Source organism: Carassius auratus, unplaced genomic scaffold, assembly GCF_003368295.1.
Source record: "Carassius auratus strain Wakin unplaced genomic scaffold, ASM336829v1 scaf_tig00028197, whole genome shotgun sequence".
NCBI lineage: Eukaryota > Metazoa > Chordata > Actinopteri > Cypriniformes > Cyprinidae > Carassius > Carassius auratus.
Genome location: NW_020525665.1, coordinates 206,097 through 226,993, shown reverse-complemented (window position 1 = coordinate 226,993; position 20,897 = coordinate 206,097). Strand labels below are relative to the sequence as shown.

General features: G+C 34.6%; 3 long non-coding RNA genes across 3 annotated transcripts; 1 reads left to right on the top strand and 2 right to left on the bottom strand.

Annotated features, from left to right (window-relative positions):
- Positions 1-191: 191 nt before the first annotated feature.
- On the bottom strand, positions 192-1,220 carry LOC113079474 (uncharacterized). The gene is made up of 3 exons (XR_003281717.1): positions 1,080-1,220; positions 864-995; positions 192-297 (listed from the first exon to the last, which is right to left on the bottom strand). It is a non-coding gene; the product is annotated as an uncharacterized LOC113079474 (long non-coding RNA).
- A 7,810-nt stretch (positions 1,221-9,030) lies between these two features.
- On the top strand, positions 9,031-20,487 carry LOC113079473 (uncharacterized). The gene is made up of 3 exons (XR_003281716.1): positions 9,031-9,040; positions 11,518-11,523; positions 20,172-20,487. It is a non-coding gene; the product is annotated as an uncharacterized LOC113079473 (long non-coding RNA).
- LOC113079472 (uncharacterized) lies at positions 10,337-17,303 on the bottom strand. The gene is made up of 9 exons (XR_003281715.1): positions 16,979-17,303; positions 16,256-16,599; positions 14,827-15,524; positions 12,277-12,365; positions 11,507-11,641; positions 11,247-11,383; positions 10,932-11,020; positions 10,650-10,845; positions 10,337-10,469 (listed from the first exon to the last, which is right to left on the bottom strand). It is a non-coding gene; the product is annotated as an uncharacterized LOC113079472 (long non-coding RNA).
- Positions 20,488-20,897: the final 410 nt, after the last annotated feature.

Genomic DNA, 20,897 nt, shown 5'->3' with positions numbered 1-20,897 from the left:
TTGTTGTATTTAATGTACAGTGTATTTGCTGTGTGTATCTGATGTTGTACACAGGAAGCTGGCAGAGAATGCACTGCAGCTTCATAAAGCGTGCTGTACACAAGATAACCTTTGGGTCGTACATAGCAAACATCTGAAAGTGCAGCAGTGTTTAAAATGCTTCTCTGAAAACAGACTCAGTCTTACCTCTGTTTGTGTGAGAGCCTCATCTTTCCTCTCTTCTCTGACAGACTGCAGATGAACAGCTCAACACTGAGATCTTTGTGTCTCTGAAGACGATCAGATGCTCATCATGACCTGGACATGACAATCAGATCAAGATCATGAGAGTTCAGAGGAAAACATAATGAAGAAAATAACTAGTGCTGAATCTTTGAGTATCAAGCGATCAATATACAAATAAAATATGCTACAAATATACTGCCATGTAATAATCTCTTCAGATCACTCACAACACACTTGTTTATTTACATACACATTACCTTCGGAGCATTAAAAAAAAAAAAAAAAAAAAAAAAAAAAGATTAATTTTGCTCGTGTTTATCGTCTCTCTTATCCGGAGAGAACAGGTTTGATTTGAATACTTTCGGTTTCACGACTTAAACTGGAAGAAGGAGAAATAAAATAACACGTTTAGGAATTATTCTGACTGCTACATTTGTAAAGACTTGTAAAATAATTTACACTTTTTAACACGTCTTTAATCAGTTTGTTTTATTAATATCTCTCTGTTTCGTCGGTCGTTTGTTTCTTCAGCGACAGACAGGTATAAGTTATAACTGAACAAATCCCGCTTCCTCCAGCTCTGAAACGCGTTCATCATTCTCCTAAATAAGTGTAATGGTGAAAGTATTCAGACTTACTTGCAGTAGTTCAGACGATCTTGTGCTGCAGGAACAGAATCCAGAAGTCTTTCAAACACTTCCGGTTTGTGATCGCTGTTAAACACCTGTGCGATCTTCACGATTGATGTTTGTCACCTGACACGACTTCATCTTGGAGAAAATCAAAGTCCAGTTAACAACAGATCTCGTGCATCAGCGCCACCAACTGGACAGGAATGTGAAGCACAAACACACCTGCTTTCTCCTTCTTCTTCCTTCTAACAGCAGATCCCAAACTAAAACAGTGCACTAGCGCCACCTGCTGTTTCTTCACATTCTCCCTCTCAATCTGCTCCATTCACCTCCTTCTGAGACATTTGACTACTCTGAAGGGTTAATGAATAATGACAACAAACCATATAAAATAATCCAAGACAAACATATCAATCTGAAAGGTAATGATTATATGCTATATAACAGAATCATATACAGTCCTGTTTTTATTTGAAGAAATTTCATTACATTTCTTTCATCTTCAGCAATAGTCTATGAATTCAGATTGAAGGATTTATTCAGTTATTCTGTAGGTTATGATGAATAATGTAAGTTATATAAATGTATGATTCATTTTAATTAGTTCAGAATTCAATTAATTATAATAAACTTTCCAGTTTCTACATACAAATAGAAAATGGCCAGTTATTTTCATCTTATTTTCTGAATTTATCATCTCTGGTCAGTTTTACAGCTCGCTGTGATGTAGATATATGTGCTTTTCACAATCTGTCATTTAAGATTTAAATAGTTTTGAATCTAATGTCTATTAAAAGAGAAAAACTGAGACTGTAACTCATAAACTTATAAATTTGAAAAAGTCAAAACAGCAGTTTACCTCTTATTTACAGCTGAAATTAACATTTTATCAATTTTACAATCAAACATTTAGTTATAATTTATGTATTTAAAAGCCTACATTTAAGGGAATATTAGACAGACTAATGAATTTAGTCTTCTTCATTATAGTCTTCTGTACTCATATTCAACATTTATAACACTGTTTTTATGTAATTTATTCTCTATTATTTTGAGCTCATCTTTATATTCCTGTCTTTATCACTGTCCTCAAAATACTGCATCAGAATCAGAAAAACACACAAGAGAAGTGGATAAGATAAGTGCTATAAATAATCCTCCACAGAAGAATCCACAACAAATAATAATAATAATTTTTATGATTATTTTCCAGACAATGCTATAAATGAAGATCATAGTAGTGAGACTGAAGAAGAAACAATGACAAGCAACGATACAATGATAACACGACCAACATCAGCAGATCTGACCTCAGCACCTTGCAGAAAATAGAGAGATTGGGTTAAATAATAAAAAAAATGAAGATGTGGGATTTTAATTAATTAAAGGAAATGTATATAAATATTGTTTTAAGCAATGACAGTACAATTGTAATGAAGAAACAGAAAACTAAAAAATGAGAAGTAGAAATTATTAGATAATTAAAAGTGTTTGTTGAAATACTGAGATGTTTACATTCTTTTCATTGAAGGTACAGTAATAAATGGTTCGGAATGTAAAAGAGTATGTGGTGTTTATCTGATAGACCGAGCCATTGCTGGATCTGATGAAGAGAAACCCCAGGAACACAGAAGAAAGATCTTGTTTGAGACTCAAATCTCAATCATTAGACTGTAAAAAGTGTGAGAGATGAGAGAGATCGACCTTTATCTGTTCTCACATGGACAGATATTCAATGAGTATGGCAGAAATTTAGGCAGTACCTCACCATTGTGAAGCAGAGTATTACAGTTTGACCCAAACATGATTGTCCCGTGACGTGACAGCATTGGCTAGAGTAATTAGTTCATTTACAACCTTCCTTACAAATGGCAAAATCACTTTGATAAAGAAGATATTTTTTTCTGATTGTTTTTATTTTATTTTATATATCATAGTTATATCCCGCTACATTACCACTAACGTTATACTTCCACTAAACAGTATCTCTGTTTACCCAGACACAATTATATCAGCTCTGACAACTACAGAAATGTGAAAAGTGTCCATTAAATAGTTGTCACTATGATCCTAAAGAGTTGTTGTGTAAGCGTTTTGTTATCACTCTTTGTCAGTTTAATATATTGTCAGTTTCATTCATTTTCCATTAAATGCAGTATGAAAGGGTTTCAGCACTTTATCCTGTTGAAAGATTACAGTACACAGCATGAATTATCACACCCCTCTGAAACTCAATTTAGAAATGAATCTTTATATCTAGGACATGTTTTATATGTTCAGATGTGGTCAGGTGTACTCATTTATAGTGCTTACTTTAAAATGTTTCTAATGTTTACAAAAAGTTAGATGATTCAAATTACTTTATAATTGTTTAATATCTAATGTTAATCAGTTTAAGCACATTTTGTCCCTCTATTCTGCAGCAAATTCTGAAAAGGCATCTTTCGGAGGACGTACTCCGTTCGAGCGACTCTTTCTCTTGTGCACATCGACACGAATCACAGATCGATAAGGTATTTTAACATATTTACATAACATATATACATTTAAAATAAGAAAAGCATTTGACTGCCTTTTCACTTTTGGCTTGTATTTTATAATTGAAAACAAAAAAACTAAATCAATTTAGGTTAAAAAAGCAAAACACAAACACATGTTCTTTAAACATATGTAAAGTTGGAGGAGATGGATCTAGATCAGGGGTAGAGACAGGGAGGACATCTCGTCTTTGTTATTCTGTCATCACACTGCTGTTCATGTAATAAGTGGATTCCTAACTATTTAACCGCTATACCCTCAGGACATCGAAGAGCCAGATCTAGACTGGGACGTAGCAGCTATTTACGATGTCTGTGAAGATATTGAAGCTGTTGTTCCAGAATCTGAATGTGCTTTGAGTGCAGATGAATTGAGGACTCTTGAACATCTGCTGAATTCAACTGCTCCTAATATCTCTGTCAAAGAACTGAACTTGCTTTGTCAGGAGTTGTTTCATCAAATATGAATTAAACAAACAAACAAACAAACACAAAGCATAAAAACTGAACAGCATAATGAATTTATTTTGCTTTGAAGCTTACTGTGTATTGATGTACAGTTTTTTCACATCTGAATATAGTTTGGAACAATTTGGAAGCCATCTTGGCTGCTTTTGTTGTAATACATGTCAATAATAAAGAAAATTAAAAATAAAACAGTCAAATATCCAAAAGCTACTGCACCATTATTCTTTTAACATTATTAACGGCATAACAGAGGGTCCACAGTATAGTGATTAAACTACAGTAAGAATCGATCTCATGAAGGACCAAAGTCTCTGCGATTGCTCTCCGCCGGCTCATTATGCTGAGCAGCTCTGTGTTTGTCTCTAGCTGCTGTGTAGGTTACAGTACAGGAACATGCATTTACTAGAGACAAGCAGAAACTATGCTGACCACATCGAAGCGGACAGTCAGGATCACTCTGGCGCAGATCTGCCTCTCATGATGCTCAGCTCTGAACGATTTAAAAATGACATGCAAAAAACAATAAATTAATTAAAAAAATTAAAAGAAATTGTGTGCATGATTTACTTATTCATTCCCTCCTTGTACTAAAATGTGAAGACTATGTTACTATTTTGTTCCCTCAATTTGCTAATTCATTATCTCAATTTCTAAATCGTGTGCACAATTTGTAGATTGAAGGAATGATCTAGTAAATTGTGTTTTGTGTTTGTACAGTAAACAGGTGTGTGTGTGTGTGTGTGTGTGTGTGTGTGTGTGTAATAGTGTGTGTGTGTGTGTGCAGGGACCTGGACTAATAATGAGGTCCAAGTTCAATAATACGCTAAAAGTTCAAATTGATTAACTAACTAATTGATAACTAACAATAGTGAAAGATGTGGATGTTGTGCTTCCCATCAATAATCACATCTCTGCATTCCCCCAAACTGATTTGCAGAAATTAAAGTCCCACTCGGTGTGAGCTGAAGTGATTGTGACTAGACGGCAGAGAAATCTACTTGGTCTTAAAGGGGTGATATGATGCAATTTCAACTTTTCTTTTTCTCTGGAGTGTTACAAGGTGTTTGTGAATAGATAAGATCCCTAAAGCTGCAAAGACTGTAAGCGTGAAACACAAGTTTGTTCATAAAGCCCTTAAATGGAGATGGTTTGGGTGTGTTTTATGCAAATAGCTTTGTGGACGTTTATTGAGAAGAGTCAGAATTCAGTAACATTAGAAGGAGGTCAGGGTCTGTCCAAATACCTACACTTGCAGACTTGAGAGTGTGTGCACATGACTGGAAGTGATAACTTTCTGCTCATGAGATGTTTGTTTTCTCAGGCAGGTTTGTGAGCGGACACCGTCGCCTCGGGAGGGTCGTGCTGGACCCATGTTGCTGGCTGAATTCTGTCACGGGGCGATAGAGACCACCGAAGAAAGAACAGGGTCTGGGCCCAAATGCAGGTTAGAAAACTCTTTTAAATGAGGGACTACATTTGTAGCATGGACACACATTTTTAAGATCTGTTTTTGTTTTAAAACTGATTTTAAGCCATTGAAACACAAACACCAGAGCTGTATGTGGACCGTCTTTTAAATGTGTTAGGTGTGTAAAAATACTTCAACTGACAATAAAGATCATTCTGAAGTTATACTGCACTGAGCACTATTGACATTTTTATGGTCTCTGAATAAATGTTTTTAAATATATTTTTTTATTGCTTTTTGATTTGGTTCATGAAAATATTTTTATGAAAACTGTCAGCACAAATGTAATTGTGACTCACCAGAGACAATAACACTGAATCTGTATGTGTTCAATCTTCTCCCTCTGATGGTCACTTGATAAAGTCCAGAGTCTGTGTTTCTGGTGTTTGTGATGATCAGATCCAGTCTGATGATCCAGCTTCAGTCTGTCTCTGAATCTCACATCAAGAACATCACATGTGGAGAATCTTCCAGTGTCTTTATCAATTTCAGCTATACGAGTCTCTGAGTGTCCACATGTCCAGAATACCTCATCATTTGTCTGTAGTTCAGTGTTAGTCTGTAGAGAGACTGAATCTCCCTCCATCACAGACACTGACTTCACTTCATCTGAATCAGAAACACAACCAGAAGCAAACTGTGTCAAACATCTTGAGCGGTTTGAGTCCACAGATATGAAGAGACAAACTGGATCAGTAATGAGAGATGAGACAGATGAGCTGATATGAGGCTGCTCTGTAGTAAAGTGAAGTCAAACTCTCCTGTCAGCTAAATAACCCTCTATTTATTCAGCATTGATGCACAAGATCATCAGCTCTTCGGAGCTTCCTGGAGATCAATGCTGTCATGTTCAACAGAAATAAGCTGAGCCAAATATAGATGTTAAAAATGTGTTAAAGCAGTGTTTGATCCTGAGATCCTGAGAGTCTTTGACTCTGGTTTCTCCTGTAACTGTCTTCAGTCGGTTTGTTCTTCGTGTCTGATCAAATAGTTTCTCCTCTCAGACTGATTTCACAGATTCTCCAACTGCTTTATGGATCCAGAACAGATCACTTGTTGTAACTGTGTGCTCTCTCATATTTTCATATGGCATTTTGTGTGGAAGTAAAAATGTTTAGTTCATATAAGCAGAAGAAAAAAATAAGACTTTAAACCACTAAAAGATACACGGACCACATTCATCTAATAATATACATGCTGATGTCGAAGCTGTTTGTGAAGACAACAGATCAAACCACATTAGATATAAATATATCCCAACACAAAAGGTTCTTTGATCATGATAGATTTAGTGAATTACATGCATTTATCAGTGTTATACGACCTGATTCAGCGTGTGATGGACACACACACAAAGATGGACACACTCCAGACTTAATCATCAGTACGGGTCTAAACATTTCATCAGCTGTTATTAAAGACATAGCACTATCCGATCACTTCTGTATTTTCTTTGATATATTGATCTCTGCTAGCACTGAATCTAGATCTGTCTCTGTCAGAAGGAGATGCATTAACGAGAACACAAGTGAACTATTTATGGAGGCTATATCTTTAACACCAAGCATTTCTGCAGACTCTGTTGATATTCTCCTTGATTCCTTCAACTCAAAAGTTAAGAACGTTATTGATGATATTGCTCCAATAATAGTCAGTAAGAAAACAAACAGACAGAAATCAGTTTGGAGAAGATCAACAGCAGTTCAGACGATGAAAAGACAACGCAGAAAAGCCGAGCGGATGTGGAGGAAGACACAACTTGAAATTCACTATATATTGTTATTGTGTGAACGTGTGTGTGCTCTCGTCTGTGTGTTGAAACTACACTGGGCTTCCTTGCTACATCAGTTTGTAGAGGCTTTTGGCAATCGAGTAGCAGTTATTGTGTACAGCTTTTAAATTCGCATTAAAAGAGCATCAAATCTCAAAGCTAGAGTACTGACATTTCCCCACTACAAACACCAGCACATCCTACAGTATCTCATTGGCATCACACCACAAGGATCTCTCTCTTTCATGTGAGGAGGTCGTGTCAGTGACAAACATGTGGCTGAGAATAATGGCCTTCTTAATAAACTATTACCTGGAGACTTGGTGTTGGCAGATGTTGGATGTGACAGAGACAGTGTTGGACTCGTGTGTGCAGAAGTGAAAATACCTGCATTCACCAGAGGACGCAGCTGGATGCAGAAGATGTGGAGGAAACACGGCAGATAGATCACCTCAGGGTTCATGTGAAGAGGGTGATATACACGTGTATGTGTGTGCATTTATATACATATACAGAAATGTACCTTAAATAAACTACTTTTATTTTGGATGCTAGTAATGGTTTTCACAGCCTTACATTAAATGTTGCCTATGCATGAACAGCTTTATCATTGTTATGCATATTGCATACCACCTGTTACAACAATAAATGGCAAAATTGATCAATTCTGTATCTCATTATTTGTGCATCACATTGAGGTAAATGTGTACAGTTTACAGTAAGGTATATAAAACCAGTAAAGGGGCAGTGTAACACATAAAAGGTAATTAGATAAACAACTATCAAGACCACAGGTAAGACAATAAGTAAAATATTAAATAGAAAAACACTTATTTAATTTATACATAGTGCACTTGTAGTGCTAATACAACAGGAATAACTTGTAACAACAGTGTAACCTTCAAGTATCAAGAACATAGATAATGCAATAAGTGAAGAAAGAAACGGTAAATGGAAAGACAATTATTAAAACTAATTAATTCAAGACCTTTGAGTGAACAACCATTATCTGCTCATTGACACAGAAAGCCTGAAGATCCTGCACTCATCCATATTTGTAAATTGCAGGTGGACCTCGAGAGATTTCACATTTTTTAACTGCATCTCAGTATGACACAGCAGTTGCTCTGCATCTGACCACAAAGCACTCCAGTGGGTGGAGAAAACTAAAACACCTCCACCCTGGTCAAAAAGACACAGCAGCACCTTTACTTCTTACGGAGCCTTAAACTGCTCAATGGATCACTGACACCCAGTTAACTTCCATCAAGAACATTTATCAGAAGCGCTGTCTGGGCAGGGCAAGAAACATGATCAAGGATGCCTCTCATCTTCACTATGAACTCTTCATCCTCCTTCCATCCGGCAGGAGTTACAGGAGCCTACGCTCTCGCACTAGTAGACTCAGGAAGAGCTTCTTCCCCGAGACTGTGACACTTCTGAACTCCACAACACCAATCTAACCTGCACCTGCTCTTTTACTGCACTCCTCACAGTACTTCTGTACAGAGCACAGTAAACTATTTCTAGAAAAATATCATTGCATTACTGTTATTTTGCATAGAATACATTGTTTAACAATACGTTTGCACACTCAATCCAACTGTATTTATTACCACAGCTCTCACGTTGCTGCTGTTCATAATGTGTATATAATCCTACATTGCTCTGTTCATAATGTGTATATAATCCTGCACAATATATATAATATATATAATATAATCCCACAGTTACTTTGACAATGCAGTCTCTTCATTACCATAATAAAATACATAAACACTGCGCAGTTTAAATATATAGTAAAATCTGTGCCATTAAGTGTTATCACTGTACCAATGTTGGTTTCAGTTTTGTTTTGTCTTAAATTAATTTGTTTTGGCTTGTCGTCTGTATTGCTATAGCTTCTTATATTCTTAATTCTTGTTCTTTTCTAAATACTGTTAATTGAAATTATCTGTTGTGGAGTGAGGGGAACTAAAATAGTCTAGCTATGTAAACTGTAATCCGGTACTGATTCCAAATTACATGACAAAAATTATAGTTAGTAACATAATCCATTACATTACACATTTTAGATAATCTAATCAGACTACTTTAGATTACTTTTGACCTAACTTGATTTAAATAAGATAATATTCTACCATATTGACAAAAATACAATATATATTATATATATATATATATATATATATATATATATATATATATATATATATATATATATATATAATTTCACAAAGCTTGTCAGAACATTCTGTTTTTGCTTCACATTGGGTTATTATTAAATCAAATTATGTGTATGATTATTATTATATAACTAAATGATCTGAAATCATATAAATTATATGTATATTAATTATATAACAAATTAAATAACTCTAATAACAGATTTAGGTTAAATAAAGATGTCAGTCTTTATTTTTTTCTTTTTAGGAAACAAATCAAAGAAAAAAAATAAACTAATTCGGTTTCTAATATTCTGTATGTTGCTCAAAAGCAAAATATATATTTTGTCAAGTTTTTTTTTTTTTTTAACTATTCTTTTAAAAATAACACATTATAAAAAAAAAACAAATACGAGTTCACATATCGCACCTAAACACGCGTGGAAAAAGTAATTAGAACTAGCTACTAAATTAGTTAAAAATGCCTATCCATATACAGCTACACAGCAAAAAGTCCAGTGTTAAATTAACTCTCACAGAGTTGATTTCAACACTTTTTCAGAGTTTATATAGCTCCACACTCTCCGGAGTTAAAATAACACTTTCAAATTAGTTAAATATTTAACACAATCCCTGAGTTACCAATTTGTCTCCAAAAAAGTGTTAAAATAACATTAAAAGGGATACAGAAAAACAACACTGTTCAGAGTTGCATGTTTTAGGTGGTTAAATCTGTACAGTCTCCAAAGATATACAAAATAGTGTTAAATAAACAACAGCACACAAAATATTTGCCAATGACTTGTTTATTTGTAATTCTCACCTCTTAAATATGAAATCAACTGTTGACTGTCTAGGTGCTCTTTTTGACAAATAAATTAGCATTCTGTCAACATCATACTACTCTCAAATCTCTAACCCTGGGAGACTCCTTCATTTTACCTTCATCAATGTTATACACTGTTGTCTGCAGGAATGTGTAAAAAAGTTCAGAAGTGCACCATCATAGGACAAATTTAACTCAAAATGTGCCTTGAAAAGTTCATCAAATGCTCCAAGGGAGCGGTTTCCCTGGCATGGGATGAGATGCTTATCCAAGATGATGTAGAAGCACTCAGTCTTGCTTTTCTGGCGTCCAACAGCAAGGAGGTAGGGATGCTGATGCTGGATGTTGTTGAGGGGCTCCTCCAAACTGCAGCATGACTAAAGTTAAAAATGAACATTGAATATTAGACACAAACATAATGTCCAGTTAGAAAAAACAACAGTATAAAAGTGACTGTTCAAAGAAACTCAGCGGCTGGTGCAATATGAGAATGCATATGAATGATTTTAAATCTCCATGTTAGAGCAAACCAAAACACAATATTAAAATGTCAATACCTTATGAAAGATTACAAGTCTTTCAGCAGCATCACATGGACTGTTTTTGGAGACTTCAATCCTCCTGGTGATGGTGGAAGGAGATGTATCAGTTAAAGAAGGGATGCCATTTCTCGTCTCGTCTCATCTTCCTGTGGACTGTTTCCATATGCCAAGCAATATATCCTATGTTGCTTGCAGCATCATAAAAGTGTTCCTTAAAAGAATCACAATTCTATGTCAGATATCGATATCATAACATTGCAATTATAACATGAAAGGGTCATGCAGACGATGACTTACGTAGCCTTTCTTGGAATATGGATCTTTGAGGGAACAGTATCACTACGCAAACAGCATACTGTTCTCTGATAGCTTAAGTACGGAGTTGCCTAAGAGAAGATATCAAATTGGTCTTAATTTATACAATGGTCATGCAGCTAATTTTTTTATAAAAAAGTTAATAATAATAAATTAAAATAAAAAATGACCTTGGTGATTCATTAATTAACACAGACTCAAAGGGGTTAAATTTTTTTTTTATATTTTGGATAATTTTCATTTCTGGGTGAACAGAACCTTTAGGACACAAAAGGACATAAAAAGCTTTGTTCTAACCTGTTTTGCAGACAGTGCAGACGTGTCCTCTTTTCTTTGTCTCTTGTTAGGGACCTCATGAAAGATTACAGTTGATGCACTTGAACTGTTGCTTTTGTCAGACTTCTCAGATATGGAAGACAAAGAGTCTGAAAATTCTAAATAAAGTATTAAAATATTACAAATATTGTGATGACCAGCACAAGAATCAGAAATAGCCAATGTATCATATTTATCCAGAGTTGCTTGATAACACAACATAAACATTCAATAAAGCTCACCATCATTTGAGCAAACAGTCAGCACCACATTGCCTTGTCCAATGAGGTCGCTGAATATTTCTGCATCGACTTCTGTCCCTGTTGCATCCTTGTATGTAACTTTTGCATTAGGTGGCAAGCAAAATTTCCCAATGACTGAAAAAAGAAGAAAAAATTATTTAAGTTGACGCCCTTTCTTGCTTCACAACAAATGTCTGATCCGAAAACATGTTTTTTATGATGCAAGCAAAATGTAAATATGAATAATTTTTATTTTATCAATACATCCCCTTCTACAGAAAATTATGTGATAAAGGCAAATACAGAAATGAGGCAACAACACAATAAACAGAATTTATCAGATTTTAATCAAATTCTTAGTTATTTTAAAGGAGTAAGAAAAAAAAAACAACCTTTGATGTGAAATTGCATAAAGTTAAACCTCTCTTAAATGCAGTCCAGCTTCACATACTTCTGCTGTTCGTACTGTTCGTACAGTAACTTAGCTAGCTAACGAAGCTAATCACGTCCACGATGGCAATAAACGAGGCTTTGTAAAAGATCGCTCGTTTTATTAATTCGGTAAAGCATATTTATTAGAGACCAAGCTGTTAAATCGAAAAGCTCGAGCGTAAACCGCTGCCACGATGTACGTTAACTTGAAATGTGGAAGCGAATGCACACACACAGCCTAATATACGTTTATGCACAGTGCTCCATAGCACGTTATGCTGTTCTCTACTGAATAAGCACCAATCATAAATGTAAAAGTATGATTAAATTTATCTTACCTTTCAAAGCCACACGAGGATAATGGCAACGTCTTCATGGATTTCACCAGCGAGGAATGGAAATGCATGGGCGGAGTCTAATTACGTCTCTGTGGAGTTTGTTTAACAATGATGATCAACTCTGTGAAATAACTCCAACACCAAACACCATTTTACTCTGAATGTGTTAAAATTACTCTTTGGGTGTTGAAATAAACTCCAATTTTTGCTGTGTATGATTCGCGATCTCCAAACTGACTCAAATGATTCGCGAACCCGCTTTGAACTCCCGAACCGACTCAAATGATTCACGAAACCGCTCCGAACTCCCGAACTGATTCAAATGATTCGCGAAGCCGCTCCGAACTCCCGAACTGATTCAAATGATTCGCGATCCCCAAACTGACTCAAATGATTCGCGAACCCGCTTTGAACTCCCGAACTGACTCAAATGATCCGCGAACTCGCTCCGAACTCCCGAACTGACTCATGATTCTCAATCATTTCAGAGCTGTAACAACAATACTGTGAAACCGTGATATGTTTGCTTAAGGTTATCATACCATCAAAATCTCATACCTGCCCATGCCTAATAAATATATATATTCCATTTGTTGTTATTAACATGAAGTGCATTAAACATTACATCAAGGTTTCCCAAACTAGGGTTTGTGACTTTAATAAAAAGCTAATTAATTAAATCATAAAAAAAGGATACATTAAAATAAATAATTTTAAAACCAATCAAAATAAAATCTTACTAAAAAAGTTTAACATTTCATTTGTTTACCTGCATGTCATGTGGACATAACCAACATCAAAGAATCATGAACATGCAAATGTGATAATTATGAGGATCAGATGACAAAAGTTTGTAAATTTGTGTGTTTTAATGTGTTTGAAAGACAAACGCCTTCCAAATACACAGTAACACATGGTTAAATAATCAACAGAGTGATTATTTAAATAAAATCAATTTGTTCATCAGTAGTTGATGCAATGTTGAAACACTTCTTAAACCTGAAATTATTTTTATAAATCAATCTTCAAATGCTGTCGCTGACAATGCAACGCTGCAATTTGTAAATAATGGAATAACTATTAGGGATTTCACTGTTATCATATTTTTCTTTGTTTCACCAGTTTTCATATTATAGACAGACTGAGTGCATAAGTCTTTGGTGTTATTTTATATAATAAAAAGCCTAATAAATCAGCACATTACATGAGATTAAATAAACCATGTGTATAAGTCCACATTCTGTTGCTTTGTGTTTACTGGTGAAAGAGCAATACCTGAAACACAAAAGTACATTTCTCAAATAACAACAAACTTTACGATTATAATTTAGAGCAAAAATAATTCTGATGGGTTTAGCCATTACACAACCTGACTAAAATGCTCATACATTTCCTTTTCTTAAACTTGACTAAACAAAAACAGGACAGGGTTGACTAAATATGATTACTAAAATGTACATTTGAGTAAAAATAAGACTGAATTAAAAAATGGCTGCCAAACTTAATACTGCTGTGCAGTTAATTAATAATAATCTTACTGCTAAAATGTCAAGTTTTCATTGACTAAAACTAGACTAAAATGTGGAGACTTTCAGTCGACTAAAACTAAACAGGATAAGGTTGACTAAATATGATAAAAACTAACAAGGACATTTAACTGGTTCCTACATTATATTTCTATACACTTCTTCTAATCTCACACACTATTTAGGATGATAGTATGAACATTGAGACACAGGGAATGTCTTTATAAATGGAGAACTGAATCATTGACTCAAATGATTCAAAATTCACAAACACGAATCCTTCAGTAACGAAACACTGCTGTGTGTTACTCAGAGAAGCGTTTGGAAGCGTTTTCATTAACCAAATGGAGCAAAAACAGTCAACTTTGACAATATATAAAATATAAATCTAAAATGTATATGAACTACTCGTTTTAACACTTAAAAATGTCAAATTTTCAATTGTGGTTTCCAGGGAAAACTTCACTCTATAATTTAACAAATTTGCAAGGTAAAAATAAAGCACCACTGAATTGAGTTGAACTGAATGTGTTTTAGTTTTGTGTTTTATATGAAACATGGTTTATCACAGACTAATTAATAAATGCTGTTGTGATAGTTTCATCTTGTAATGTCACAATAACTGATAACCGTGTTGTTTTCTGATCTTCACAGCAATAAAATGATCTTAATGTGTCAATGAACAGATCTGAAGTCATCAGTGTAATGAATGAGGTGAAAACAGGGTCTATTATCATGAAATAAAGAGGATTTTGATCAGCTGATAATATTGATGAGTCTCAGACTATAAACACTCATTAAACAAGACATTCAGGATCAGCAGCAGATCAGCTCACTTTTTTCTGACTGTTTGCTGATAGAAACACATCTTTATCAAACATTGTGATTTGTCCTTATCAATCTGAACACATTTCTAATGTTATTTACCGCATTCATAACATCAGAGTATTTCCACATCTTACCGTTTTCTATTTAAAGAGTTTGCTCAAAACAAAAGGTGTAAATCACGAACTACAGTACTCACCTCAGAAAACCGCTGAACTGAAGCGTGCGCGAGTGCTGACGTCATCGGCTCTACTTCTTCTTCTCTGGTGTTTATTTGCGGATTGCAGCCAAACTGTTTCATTACCGCCACCAACTGGAATAAAGTATGGATCAGGATTTTTCTTGTAGGAAAAGCTTCTTCTTCTTCTTTTGATTTGATTGGTGGCTGATTTTAAAGGTGCATTAATGCCACACACGAGACTGGAGTGTGGAGCAGTGTATGACAAACTAGGACATTTAGAAATTAATATTATTCTTTCCATCAATCCTGTATGTTTGGGGGTAAATCATGAGATGTTTGAACACAAGTATTTCCTTCTTAAAGCTTCTGAACATTATCATTTACAATGTCTGTCTTTATTTGAATCATTTCCCTTTTTTCCTCATCATATTTCCTCCTCTTAAAATATTCCTCAAGATTGTTCTCCATAAACAGCTGGAGAAGGTCCACAGCAGCACGAGAGCTTCTGAACTCTTCCTTGCAGTAGATGAGACTAAGCTCTGTCTTCAGCTTACTCTCACTGAGCTCTGGATAGACCTTCAAAGTCCTGCTCAGTGCATCTTCAGGAAACACCATTGTGTCCTGTTCAAACCTGTCTGCTTGAAGCACAGTGACACTAACAAGGTGTTTGTGAAGGAGAACTGGTCCATGGTGTGTGAGAGTATGGTATCACAGACCTAGAGAGTGAAGGAGGAAAACAAACATGATGCAGTGATCACAAAATGTCAATTTCAGCTGAAACAATTAAACATGACCAGTTTTAAGTTATAAAGGGATGGATCCATAATTTCTCAGAAATTCATACACATGGACAAGACATTCTGAGTAAATAAGTCAAGTTTGATGAATTTCTGCTGCTCAGGGAGCTAACAGAGATGAAGGCTGTAATACTAATGTTGTCCACTAGAGGAAATCACACAACAAACTCTTTTAGATCACAATTTAAAGACTGTGAAAATGGTAAATAGTTCACTTGTAGTAAAAAATGCATAGAAATATTTATTTCCCAAAATGTAATATATTACAATCTCGAAAATACATACTATCATTAATATTTTTATATCCTAATGATATTGAAAACTTATGTCACCAACTATGACTGAATATATGGCCAACTAAAGGAAAGTGAATATAAAATGTGAATAGTTTTAATGTATTAAATGGAATAATATTTCTAAAACTAGACACCTAAAGATTCTTATTAGAAAAGAGACATGGCCTTTAGAAGTATATAACTGTATCATCTACAAAAGCCACTGTGCTTGGACATTTATTATTGACACTTCTGGCTATATTGTAAAAAAAAAAAAAAATGTATTACAAATCTTCATATCTATAAGAGGGAGCTATCAAAATAAATAAATACATAAAATATTTGCAACAAATGTAGCTGTATTTTTTGAGTTACCTTCTATGGGTAATTGTAAATGTCTTCTCATGTCTTTGATGACTTTACGATACGTTTTCTTCAATATTTCAGTAACTTAAGATGTAATCCTCTGATTAATCCCAATATATCTACAGATATAAACACGTTACATTTACCAAATTGTTTTTTTAATTCTTTTTTTTTGATCTTCTGTGTGTCCTGCTGGATGCTCCTCTTAATGTGAACTGAATCTGTGTCCTTCTTCTGGAGCTTTAGCATCTTTTTTTCTTCATCTGAACACCTTGTGAAGGGTATTGTTGCAAAGATAAACCCGGGTTTTCTTTCATTTAGAGATATTTGGCTGCTTCCACATTGATCAGAAGCTGTCAGTCAAATGACAATCTGCTGACAGAGTCTGAACACAGCATTAGATGAACCTTTCAGTAAACGAGCGTGTGCTACAATCACGAGTCACTCTATAAGATGAGATTTCAGCACTTGACAAACGGACAGCGACTAAGCAGCTCTTAAAGCACAGATACTGAGATTGTGTTAAGTGCATTTCTGAGAAACACACGTGAAACAATAACAAACGATCGTAAAATGACTCTCAGAAAACGCACTTAAACTCTCAGATCAATCGCTGTCGAGAAACCCGGCCACTAATGAAGCATCTGATAGCAGGTTTATAATAAACGGGATTTAACTCATCATTTATCCCTTATTTTATTAATACAGCATAACATTAATATTAGGACTTACACAGTGTTCTAATTGTGTCAAAGCTCTTCTCCCTAAGCCAAGACTGAATATACGGGTAAGCGTCAAACATCTTGAGAGGGGGGCCATTAATGTCAATGAAAAGTACTGCAGAGAGGCTCCTGACTTGAAGGCCATTCCTTGCATCTGTGGCAGTGGCATTGAGGACAGAGAAGCCTCTTTCACATTCAGAAGAACTTCCCAGGTATGTTTTGCTAGCAGTCAACAACTTTTTGAGAGACTGTGAAGAGAGTGAAGAGAGACTGTTGATGATGGCTTGGAGGAATAGGAATCGATTTACATTTTCCTTGCTTGAACGTAAGGGCACTTGTTTGAATTCTCAGACTTTAACAGCTTCCGCTGCTTTCTCCATTGACTTCCCTGGGGTGATCTTGAAAGCATTCAACACCTCAATTGTCATCTTTATTTCTCGTGTGGCCTCCATAAGAGAAGTGCTTCTGTTCTGATAAAATAAAAAAAAAGACTAATCTAAACTAGATAAACTTTGAAGTTGGCTTGAAAAAGTTTGAAGTATTTTGATAGATAGATCTGTGCAAAAGATGCCTGCTCCCGGGACGCCAGACTGTAAATCCAGCTACAAAGTTGAGGTATGAATTCACAACCATCTGACCCTCAAATAGTCAAAAGCCACTGGGTGGACCTGAAATTAAGAAACATAAGCAATAATGTAACCTACAATGCAGTATTTCAATATAAAATGTAATCTTAATTACAAGTTTATCAAATTATTTAAATAACTAATACATTACCTAATAAAATCAGCTTCAGAGTCTTGAAGCATCAAACATTTCTCCACTTCAGCTGCACCTACAAGAAATAAAGAAAATAATTTTGATTTCTTTAAAGCATTATGTAAATGTGACCAAAATTAACACCCAAAAAGGAATATATTTAATAATTATATTATAATTATCAAAATTAATTTGACATGAACCAAGAGAAATGAACTAAGAGAAAACATTACCATCTACAGCCGCCAGAGGGCGCTCTATGCTGCTCAGTGCTCCTGTATTCTACACTGAAGACATAGAGCGCCCTCTGGCGGCTGGAGACGGTAATGTTATCTCTTGGTTCTTGGATCTAAATAAATGCGATTTATAGTCCAGTGCGATTTACCGTATGTTTTTTTCCTCATCATGACGTATTTTTGGACTCATAGTCCGAAAAATACGGTACATAGATGTATATTTATTAGAGTGGGTAAACAAATGCCACAAAATGACTTTAATTTGCCTCTTTGCATTGAATTTAAAACCCTTTTCTCCATTTAACCTTAAATACTACACTAATTTTATTAGGCTATACATAATAACGGAAAATAGGATACAATTCATAACAAAAACGGTTGATCTGCATGTTTTTCTTCGGTGTAATAATCAATGCATGTGTGGAAGGACCACTCTGTCAGCCAATCACACAGCGACCTCGCTCCCACAGTCTGTAAATGTAAATATTTAAATAAGTTCTGTAAACTCAAAATTGTTGTAGTAAGGTGAACTTTAAAATGATTGCGTTTTCAAGTTCCCAGCATGCTTTGCATCAGAAAACAAGGAAAATAAATGTAGAAATTAAGTGTTATTTTGTGTGTTTTTACACAAGATTCACATAGAGGGACTTAAGTTAGTACTTAAATGTTGTGTCATGTCAGAACTTACAAAGGTTTCTATTATGTTGTTTTTGTAGTGTTACCGTTGTGGTGAAGAGTAGAGCCTGTGGTTAGGTTTAGGATGGACAACAATAGACTGTATTTGAGGGTATTTCCTACATTATATGAGTTGAAAAATAGAGAAAATTTTGAGTGAAGTACTCTCTAATTATAAGTTGAGAAATATCAATATTTATAAGATAACTGAGATAATTTAAGGCAACTGTCTGGAAATGTAATTTTTAATGTAATGTAATTTTTAAACTTAAGAGTTCTGTGATCTTATTAGGGTTTAAAGTGTATGGTAACAGACACTTACAAATATATATTTTACTGAACTAAAAATATTAAGTTAATTTGACTTGATCAATGTAATCTGTTTCAACAATTTAAACAACGGGTTTTACAGTGCGTTTATGACAGTCCCAGTTATATTGGTTTGTCATGCTCGCGATCTGAAAAAATAAATCATACCAATATGCTGATTTGCTGCTCAAGCATCAAAGTTCATTAAGCTCATTTGATTCATTAATAAAACTAAATGGCCATTGCTTGGATTTAATTTATATCCAAATGAAATCCTGAATGACACACTACACACTGTGCATACTGTACTCTAGATACTCAACTGTCTGGTGTATGAATATTATAAGATTATTTTATCAACATCTGAGTCTGAGCTCTCTCTTGTAAGGAAAGCTGACAGTTGACTCATGAAGTGTTTGTCTGTTTAAGTAGAGCATTATCCAGAGAAGATCTTGACTTCACTGATGATTAGCTGTTGTTCTTACACCCTCACCAGAGAAAACATCTGGACTCAGACAACTAGACTCCAAGATCAACAAGCAGAAAACAGAGATGATAACACTGAACACCTCAAACCCCTCAGCAATTAAAGTACAGGAGCAGACCTCTGTAGAAATGAGGAGTTTGTAGACCTGGGCTTCATCATTAGACATGATGGAGGACAGACAATGACATCAAGAGACGCATTAGCAAGAGCAGAAACAGCTTTATAACACTGAACAATATGTGGAGGTCCAACACTAGAATGACTCTGTATCAGAGCTGTGTCCTTTCCACCTTACTTTACAGATCTGAATGTTAGAGAACGACAGAAGCACTTTACCTAACTATCAACTTTCCACATGATGAACCTCCAGAATCCTGCAGATCTTCTGCTCCAAAACATCTCTGACCAACAACTACTCATGCGGCGCAATTAAGAAAGTACAGCACCTTTAGAAATATATTAACTGAGAAAAATAAAAATAAACTAAATAAATAATATAATAATAAATAAATAAAAATGCTGACTTCTTTTACCTGCTGTACATATAATGGGAACATTTCTGTTATTATGCATTAGCTATTTATGCTTTATGTTTCATGTCTACAAGTTAGCCTGTATTTAAAACAGTTTAATAATACTTAAAACAGACAAGTAAACTTTTCACTTGTTTTGAACTGTATGTGACATTTTATTTATATGAAAATATAAAAGTGTTAAAAAGACTAAATGTGTTTGAGTATTTAGAGGAGAGTGAAAGACACAAATGCTGTTAACTTGTGAAAATGTTTAGTTGATTTGATGAAGGAGACTCCATCCACAGAACAAAGACTATATACTGGATATCTGTACATTAACAACAGACACACAACTGAATATAAATTAAAATAGAATAATAATGTATATAAAACATGAGATAAGAAAAGTAACATGGAAATTTGACACATTGTAGATTTGCTTTATATCTTTTGACACATTTAAGTGCTGCACTTGACAATCACATTTAAACATTTGAATCATTATGAATGAGTTTAATAGAAATATTATTAAACTGAAGAGCCAGACAGACTCATCTGAGCTTCTTCCTCCTCTGTTCCAGCTTTACATTAAACACAATGATCATCTGCTTGAATACTAAAGCAACATGAATCATTCAATATCATGTTTCTAACACACATGCTGCATTATTTGATTGTAAAGTCTGAGTCTCTTCACCTGTATGGATCACATTTACACATTTATCACACATTTATTTCTCCTCATAGACACAGTAGTGAAGCTCTTCTGTGGATCTTCAGCTGATGTTTACTGCTCCTCTCAAGATCACTTCACTTTATGATATACTGCATTTAGCAGCTTCAGGTGATGGATCTGTATCTACTCTGTAAGGTAAAATGAGAAGATAAATCAGAGTTCAGTGGAATAAAGTACAAAATAGTTACTATACTTAAGGAACATTTTTTTTA